Below are 8,661 nucleotides of genomic sequence, written 5' to 3' on the forward strand. Positions count from 1 at the left end.
ATGGTTCCCAGTATGTTTTAAATTCCCTGCTGCCAGTCCGCAGACCCCTGGGTAAATAGCTCCAGGTCACCCTGTGGAAGACTTGGGAGGAAATCCACTGGATATACTATGTCTAAACTACAGAGTTCTTCTTCAGAGGCACCTGGCCTCCACCTCTGTTGAGGGGCTTCATCCATCCACTGACTGAGTTCTGAGAATATGGTAGGGAGCCATGAATCCTAACATGGTGTCTAGTTTGTTTCTGCCCAGTAGTCCTAGAGGTCTAGGTCAACTCAGTGGACCTCAAGCTGCTCCTTGATTTCATTTCAAAACACTCCTATGACCATTCCTTCTCCATGACGCATTGTACTAACTGCACATAAATTTGTCTTTGTCTGTTAACATCTCCCACCTACCCTCTACCTCTCTGGAATCCCATTTTCTCATTGTAATCAGGGCATGCCATTTTTGCAGCATTTCCATTGTCTTCTCTGGAAGTCAGAGGACAGTTACCAAGGGAGGCCCCTTCCCCAGTGCTTGGTGAAGAGGTGTTCTCCAAACCTCCTGCTAGGTAGTAGCAGAGCTGGTTGCTAAAAACGGCTTTGAAGAGGCAAATTTAAAAACTGCCACTGCCACCAGTTTCTGAATGATGAACCCTGGCATTCCACTGGAAGACCACAACTGTGCTAGATACCTCATTCTGCCTTCCAGCATACCAAGAGAGTGCATTACTAGGGGAACCTAGTCACTATTCAGACCCTTAGTGGCAAGGGAGTTAGGGAAATGTAGTTTCTAGCTGGATGGCCAGGTGCCTAACTGAAACTCTTTTACTATGACAGAAAGGAAGAACAGATTCAGGGGATAATTTCCACTTCCCCACATTCAACTCTCCTTCTCTACCAGTTCCTTCCCATCAGCATTTAAACATGTTCACAGATTGTTGTTATTGTCTTCCACTTCGGGAGGAAAAGTAAAACTCATTTCCATATCCCTCCTCACTATTTCTCTCCCTTTATTCTATGTAGTTAAATATTATAAAAGAATTGTCAGCTAGGCATGGTGGCTCACGCCTGTAAACCCAGCACTTCAGGAGGCCGAAGTGGGTGGAACTCTTGACTTGACGTCAAGAGTTCAAGGCCAGCGTGGTCAACATGGTGAAACCCTGCCTGTACTAAAAAAATTAAAAACTTACCCAGGTGTGGTGGTACATGCCTGTAGTCCCAGGTACTTGGGAAGCTGAGGCAGGAGAATGCTTGAACTCAGGAGGCAGAAGTTGCAATGAGCTGAGATCATGTTCTGCACTCCAACCAGGGCAACAGAGCAAGACTCTGTCTCAAAAAAAAAAAATGTCTTCAAATGCTTATCAGTGTATGCAGAAAAGTCTAAATTTAGCATAGGAAAAGGGGCTCTGGATATTAATACACAATATACAAAACTGAGACCTGTGGAATGATTGAAAATTGAAGACTTATTTCTTTTAACATCACCAGTGTGGTAGGCAGACCATTCTCCCCCAAAAGATGTCCATATTCCAATTCCACAAACTGTGCATACGTTACCTCACAGAGCAGAAAGGGATTTTGTAGACATGGTTAAAATTAAGAACCTTGAGATGAAGACATTGGCCAGGCACAGTGGCTCACATCTGTAATCCCAGCACTTTGGGAGGCTGAGTCAGGAGGACTGCTTGAGCCCAGGAGTTTGAGACCAGCCTGAGTAACATAGCAAGACCCATTTGTACAATCAGTCAACCAATAACAAAGAAGAATTGGGGAAAATATCTTGGATTATCTGAGTGCGCTCAATCTAATCACATGGGTCCTTAAGAGTATAAGATGAAGAACAAGGGATATTACATGAAAGGGACTCAACTCACTGTTGCTGGCTTTGAAGCTGGAGGAAGGGGACTGACCATGAACCAAAGAGTGTGGACATTCTCTAGAAGCTATGAATGAACCTCAGGTGATAGCCAGGAAAGAAACCAGGGCCTCAGTCCTACAACTGCAGGGAACTGAATTCTGCCACTGACTTGAATGAGCAAGGAAATAGATTCTCCCCTACAACCTCCAGGAAGGAATGCAGCCTGCTGACCCCTTGGTTTTAGCCCTTTGAGGTCCATGTTAGACTTCTGACCTCCAGTGCTGTAAGATACTAAATATGCATTACTTAAGCCACTAAGTTTGTGTTCATTTGTTCTGCTGGCAATGGAAAACAGATGTATCTTGTATATCAGATAAGATACTTTTCCCCTTAAATCTTCCTCCCTGGAGACATTGATCACAAACCTGGGATTTCTGAGACTAGAGACCATTTTAAAAGCTTGGTTCTAGGGCAATTGCCGGATGCTTATATCCTGACCTAGATATGGTTCTACGGAGAGGATGAAGCAAGAAGGGAAAAAACAAAGACCTTGCTCTTCTGTTTTCCTCTCATTTCCCAAACAAGAAAATTGGAAAATGCAAATCATAGAATTTATACTATTGGAGAAAAATATCTAGTTCTACCTCTACATCGTAAAGATACCTCATAAGTAGAGGCACCATTTATGGCCCAAGCCTGATGGACTCTATTCAGAGATAACGTATGCACAGAACATTCCTTTTACAGTGTGGGAGGAGTTACACAGGCATGCAAACACACACATCCTACCCATAGAAAACCATCTAGAACAGGTGCTCATGAGTTTACACAAGGACACTCAACAGCCTTAAATACACGAGCAAAGTAAAGGTAAAATTCAAGCTCCATAGAGACCTCTCCTCATGTTCAAAGAAGAAAACTCCTCCACACTAGGACAAAATTCCCCATGAATTATCTTTACCTCGCGTAAGTCAAAGCCTTCTTTCTATGGGAATCACCGCAGGCTAGCATCTAATGGACAAATACAATGCATAATAATTTTGATTTAAATCCTAAAAGAATTTATCTCAGTATAAAAATATTTTTCCTTTCTCACATTTTTAATAATACACAGAATCTTCTTCCTAACCAAAAAGACCTTTTCTCCCAAATCCACGGAATTATCTAGTTTTAAATCTGTTAATTTAAGTTTTTCTCATTCCTTTTAACCTGAAACTTGATATTCTAGAAGTATCACTTAAATTGGTCTGAAAATAAAACATCAATGGAGATAAGAAAGAGGAAAAAAAAGAAACTCTCCAACCAGATAGAGCTACTGGAAAGCTTACTTAGTGAGCAATAATTTATAGAAAAGGTAATTTATTATTTACTATGTAAGTTGTTTGCACCATTCACAGTATCTTCTTCACTCAGTGATAAAGCACCACATATACTTCTAAGGCCTATTGGGTGCTCAAACTGCTTTATCACCTTTCTTATGAGGAAATTAGAGAACTCAACAGTGACTAATCCAGTAATTCTAGTAACACATCTTTAAAGATGAGGGCAAATGTTCTATTCATTTAAATATTTATTTCAGTAGTTTAAACAAAGAACCTTTATTTAAAAAAAAACAATATAAAAGTTAATATACTGGGGGAATAAATGTGAATCAAGAATGTAAAACTTAAATCTGTAAAGCAGAGGAAGCCATGAGAAACAATTGTTGGGCAAGCCCTGAAAATGTGGGGAATAGTATCTGGAATAAATTAAGAAGCAAGGCCAAGCACAAAGGCTAGCCCACGTCAGAAGCACAGGTAGGACTGCAACTCTCAAATAGTGTGCTGAAGAGTGACAGGGTGCTGGAGTGAACTCCTCGAAGCACCTTGGGATGTTTTCTGTGTTAAAGAAACACAGAAACATCTGTCAGATCTTATGTGAATGTCTGTAATTAGGTGTTTGGACCTAATTACTTAATAAGTGAAACTATTAGATATTTCTTTGGCTAAGGGACACCATGAAAAAACTAGCGAGATTCTAAGGGCACCGTGAAACAAGAAAGTTTGGAAACTTCTGCCTTAGGGACATGCTAGGATTCAAAGGACATTGCCTGCTCAGAGTAAAATTAGAGTAGCAAATGAAAAGTGGAAAGGACAGTGCCTCTAACTTCTGCATACCTAATTATACACAGTGGGGCCTTTTCATAGCTCAATGCTGGCTCTAAAGAACTCTTGTGCTCTCTCATTCTAAATTCACAGCAGGAGCCCCTTAAAAATCACTGAATCTTGCTTTCAAACCAGTGAATTTCATTCTTCCTTAATAACAAAAACAAAGCAGTAATTTTCCAGTGTTGATCTTGGGACCAAACTGAGTTCCTCAAATATTTAGAGAAATCCTACTAAGATTTAAGTATCACTTTCTTCATGAAGAAATGAATGAACTTTATGGAAAGATTCACTCTGCAACTTCATAATAGCCCAAAATTTAAAAATTTACTCTAAATCTGGGATTGGTAAACTTTTTCTATAAAAGTTCCAGAGTAAATATTTTAAAATGTTCTTTTACAACTCTTTAAAAATGTAAAAACCAACTGAAAGCAGACACTTGAGCAGATATTTGTACACCCATGTTCATAGCAGCATTATTCACAATAGGCAAAGGGTGGAAACCCCGTAGTGTCATATCAATGGATGAATGGCTAAACAAAATGTGGCATATACACATAAAGGAATATCATTCAATCTTACAAAGGAATGAAATTCTGATGTATGATACAACGTGGACGAAATTTGAAAACATCAAGCTAAGTGAAATAAGCCAGATACAAAAGGGCAAATATTATAGTATTCCATATATGAGTTACCAAGAATAGTCAAATTCATAAAGACGGAAAGCAGAACAATGGTTACCAGGGCCAGAGGCAAGGGCTAATGGGGAGTTGTTTCATGAGTACACATTTTCTCTTTGGGGTGATGAAAAAGTTCTGGGGATGATAGGGGTGATAGCTGCACAATGTAAATGCAGTTAATGCCACTGAAATACAGTGGTAGGTAAAGTTGAAGCTTAGAAGTGGACAGAAATAGCTTCAAGGTTCAGATTTGAAAGTTTAATTTTACCACTTGTGTTACTTTTATTTTCTTCTCCATTCATTTGGAGCATAGTAGACAATTTCCCCTCTCATGTGTTGGAAAGGAGAAAAAAGGAAACATTGGAACATTAAGCTTATTCTAAAGACTCAGATCTCTCCCCTGCATGCTTGCAACCTTTAAATGTAAAACTCACTTAACTCATGGATTAGTTAGCACAATCTCAGACTCTGGAGCTGACCTATCCCTAAAATAAGAAAAACTTAATGGACTGTATGTAGGCTACAGGCAAAAAAAAAAAAAAAAAAAAGTCACTATAAGCAAGAAACTTCTTTCAGATTAGATAAACAGTACAAAAATGTACAGACAAAAGACAATTGTTTCAGTTATCTATTCACTGGAAGAGATGTGTAACAAACAACCCTAAACTCAGTGAAGTAAAATGACAATCATTACCCTCATGAATTCTTCAGGTCAGGACTTAGGACAAGGCAGAGCAGGCATGGTGTGTCTCTGGCCAGGATTAGGGCCTCAGCTGGGATGACCCAAATGACTGAGCGACGAGAATGGCTAGGAGCTGGAATCAGCTTCTCAGCTCACATGACTGGCACCTAGGCTGGAGTGACTCAAAGCCTGGGCTCAGCTGTGACTGTTGACCAGTGTTACCTTCAAGGGGTCGCTGTATTGGGCTTTCTCACAACATGCTAGCCTCAGGCAGTGGAACTTCTCACAGGAAGGCTGAGAGTTCCAAAAGGTAAATGTTCCAGCTGACAATGTGGCACTGCATGGTCTTTTATGACCTAGCCTCAGAAGTCACATATGGTGACTATGACGACTTTCACCAACTTAGATTGGTTAAAATCAATCACAAGCCCACATACATGTAAGAGAGGGAACACAGACACTATCTTGTTATCAGATGAGTATCAAAGAAGTTGCAGTCAGGTTTTAAAACTACCATGGACATATTTATAGAGAAATGGAGATACATGGCAAAGGGTTAACAGTGTCCAACCCCCAGGATCCCTCAAAGTGCATTTAACTTATTATCTTAATTCAAATTAATCCAAACTTATCCTTCAAGAATAGCAAATTCCACCTATTTTCATGTGATGCAGTAACAAACTTCAATTAACCTCTATAACGTGCATCGAAGTTGACTAATATCTTGTTTTTGACCCTAGCACCATCTGCCAATTTTAATCATTTCTTATTTTTCAAACACCGTCAAGCTCAGATCCACCCTCAGGCTTAGGCTAAGTCATATCCAGAAAGAAGGCAGAGAATGCCTATAGCAAGCAAAGCAATTAGATTAGCCTTATTAACAGCATTATGGCTGCTGACACCAGTGGTCATTCCCTATCCTTACTAGACTTTAGGATCTTACAGGTCAAGAGAAAAAATGAAACAAATGGTGGGTAAATAAAGCTATCAACTTTTTATTCTCCAAAGTAAAAACATTTGAAGAACAACTACTATCTATTATCATATTAAAAAATAGGATAGACAATTTCAAAATAAAGCATGGTCCTTAAGAGTGAATAAATTTAACTAAATGAAAAATTCATATATCTTATCTGAAATGCTTTGGACCAGCAGTGTTTTGGATTTCAGATTTTTTCAGATTGGGGAATATTTGCATTATACATATCAGTTGAGCATCTCAAATCTGAAAATCCAAAATCTGAAGTTCTTCAAGGAGCATTTCCTTTGAGCATCATGTAAGCACTCAAAAATTTTCGGATTTTGGAGCATTCTGAATTTCAGATTTTCAGATTTGACATACTTAATCTGTAATTTTGGTTTTAATTTCTCTGCTGATCTGAAGAAATTTCAGCATAGAAGAATTCCAGTTCGCAAACTGGTATGTGAAATCATTTGTGCATCTGTCTCGTCTCTTCCCTCTTTTGCTTTTTTCTAATGGTTTTAGACTTTTGCTTTAGGAATTCAAAATCTAAACAAGACAAATAAGTAAATGAGTATAATACCATATGAATGCTGTAAGAATACATGGGGAAACAAAAATAAAGGAAGGTCTCACAAACTAGGTTAAAAAAAAGTTTGCCCATGAGAAAGAATGGGGAAAATTATAGGCAGCAAAAACAATTGTAGCTGAAAGCACAATCTATGCATACAGCATATCCAAGATAGCCTCTACTATGTACCAAAAAATAAAGAGTAGTTATACTTGTTGTAGAGTAAGGTTAACTTTCTCTTCATTATTCTTCTCTTTTATGAACTTTAACAATAGAGCAAGCATTAATTTAATGATCAGGAAATGTTTTTTAATTTCAATTTTATTTTTTATTTTTTTGAGACAGAGTCTCGCTCTGTCACCCAGGCTGGAGTGTAGTGGTGTGATCTCGGCTCACTGCAAGCTGTGCCTCCCGGGTTCACGTCTTTCTCCTGCCTTAGCCTCCTGAGTAGCTGGGACTACAGGCGCCCGCCACCACACTCGGCTAATTTTTTGTATTTCTAGTAGAGACGGGGTTTCACCCTGTTAGCCAGGATGGTCTCAATCTCCTGACCTCGTGATCTGCCCACCTCGGCCTCCCAAAGTGTTGGGATTACAGGCGTGAGTCACCGCGCCCGGCCTTAATTTCAATTTTTCAAGTAAGCTTAGGAAGAACACACAAAAGGCCTATTTTTCCGGTAGAGAGCAGTTTGGGTCAGGTTGTAAAATACAGATGTTAATGACTGGGAAGTAGGCAGCGGAAGTCAAGCTCCAAACAGACGATACCAGGAAAGGGGCTCATAATATTCCTTCAGTGTCTCTGTAAGAATCCTGGGCTAGGTGTACTCAATGTTGCAAGCCTCCTTACCCATATGGTCATTAGGCGGAAATTCCCCAGGTGGCAGTCACTAGCAGGTCAAATGCTTAAATATAATGCCCTTTGGAATCAGAAGAACCAACGTTAGTATCTCCACACTAACACTTAACTAGCTCAGTGAGACTGGGCATTAGCCACTTGACTTTTTCATCTGTAAAGCGGAAAAATGCCTACCTCTCAAAATGTTTGTGCAGAACAACTTACATAATGTAGGTAATGAACTTAGTATGGTGCCTGTCCCCCTGAAAATTACAATAATATAAAACGCATTTGTATATGTAATTGAGAAGTAGATATTTGTTTGCTCTATTGGTTTAAAGGCTTTAAGCATATAAAACTCCTTTGTCAGCTAGAATGTCAACTTTTTAAAACTTAAATGAGCGCAAATGTTTAACACGAGTTCCAAATGTGGAAAGGACATTCCGTATTTGCAGTTAATTCTAAAATTAAGCTACCTTTAGAATGATATTTCTGTAGGATCCAGAAATAACCAAGCGGCCTAGCCCCTAGATTCCAGCAACTGACATAAAACTAGGTGGAGGTTTCCCATTCTTCCCTGTCTTCTTACTCCAGCCGGCTTCTGTATGCACTCTAGATTGAATAGGGGATGTTTTGTGTAGAGATGGGCCTTCTCTCTTCCAGTCCAACTCTGAAGTAACCGCCCCTTACCCAAGCTTTCTTTAAACTGTCATAACGCCATCAGAAGAATGTAGTAGGTGTGCCTCATGTATCCTCAAACAATTCCTGCAGCTTCCAGAATCCTTGTAATAGCCCACTGGACCACCTGCGGCACCTCCACCCACTTCCATGCACCTGCTCTTCTTTCTAACCCCAGTACACAATCCTGCAGCCCCGCCCCCGCAGCTGACCAATCAGAGAGAGCAAAGTGAGCCGGATGGGGCGGGTCCAGTTTGGCGCTGACGACG

Source organism: Macaca fascicularis, chromosome 5 (assembly GCF_037993035.2).
Source record: "Macaca fascicularis isolate 582-1 chromosome 5, T2T-MFA8v1.1".
NCBI classification, from domain to species: domain Eukaryota; kingdom Metazoa; phylum Chordata; class Mammalia; order Primates; family Cercopithecidae; genus Macaca; species Macaca fascicularis.